We start from the raw sequence: 1,207 nt of genomic DNA, 5'->3' as shown, positions 1-1,207 counted from the left end.
TTTCCGAGGCGGTAAATCTTTATGGAAGTAGATTGTCCAGTCTTCCTTCCATGGAGTAACTGGTGGGTTTGAACCACCAACCTTCTGATTAGCAGTCAAATTCCTTAGGCACTGCGTCACCAGAGCTCCTTGTAGCAGGCAATTTCTAATCGCCTCCATGAACCATGAGACCAGAACAACTGGATTGTGCCTGGCTACCATCATTGAATGTTTTGATCAAAGATTCTATAGAAGAATCCTGATCAGAAGGGAGAAAATGTTGAAAAGAATTTGAAATTCTCATGGAATCTATACTTTCTGGAGCCACTGAGGTGGAATGAACCTCTGAAACTATTGTCGAGATACTCCTTAAACTTTAAACCTTAAACCAAAAATATCCCCTGAAGTCTTCTTAAAACCAAACAACAATAATGGGAGAAAAAAAAAAAAAACCCCAAACTCAACACTGTCAAGTTGGATCTGACTCATAGCAACCTCTCCTTGGGTTTCTGAGGCAGTATCACTACGGAAGTAGATTGCCCAACCTCCCTTTGAAGGAGTGGCTGGTGGGTTTGAACCAGCCTTCAAACAACAGTCTAGCTTAATTATTAACTAGTAAAGAATGTCCGCCTTAAGCATACTGCTCTTCTAAGCAGTGTCTTTATGAGATTAAATCAACAACAGCAACTCAAAAGTTTAGGTAAGAAACTTAGGGGACAGTGAGTTTATGTTAATAGGGGAGGAACAATTTGGAAAAAGAGGGTGAGAATGGTTGCCTAACTTAAGAATGTAAATCAATGTCACTGAAATGTACATGTAGAAATTGTTGAGTTAGTGTTACATTCTGCTATGCACAGTCTGAACAACAACAACAAAATTAACTAAATTAAAAAGGCCACTCCCAGCTCCTGGAGCGCATGTGGCTTCTGCGGCACCAGACTCAGCAGTAAAGGCATGAAGGCAGGCTCTTTCTGCATCTGGGTCCGTGGCAGTTAGCAGCACAGAGACAAAGGACTTCACTATTCATGTCACAGCAAGTGGCAAGAGCATCATGTTACAGCTGTTCCCCTTGTCCCCAAGTCTCATGAGAGTCAACAGAGGAGCCCAGGTAGATGTTACCCACAAAGTGGGGTTGTGTCCCAACCAACCAAGGAAGACTGAGATTGAGGAGCCCACAACTTTTCCCCCCCACCACTTTCAAAGAGTTCACGTTGCTTGGTTGTACAAT

This window comes from Orycteropus afer, unplaced genomic scaffold (assembly GCF_000298275.1).
Source record: "Orycteropus afer afer isolate SDZICR_OR568_19922 unplaced genomic scaffold, OryAfe1.0 scaffold00064, whole genome shotgun sequence".
Lineage (NCBI taxonomy): Eukaryota > Metazoa > Chordata > Mammalia > Tubulidentata > Orycteropodidae > Orycteropus > Orycteropus afer.
The sequence above is the reverse complement of the archived record's forward strand: the minus strand, read 5'-3'. Positions refer to the sequence as shown.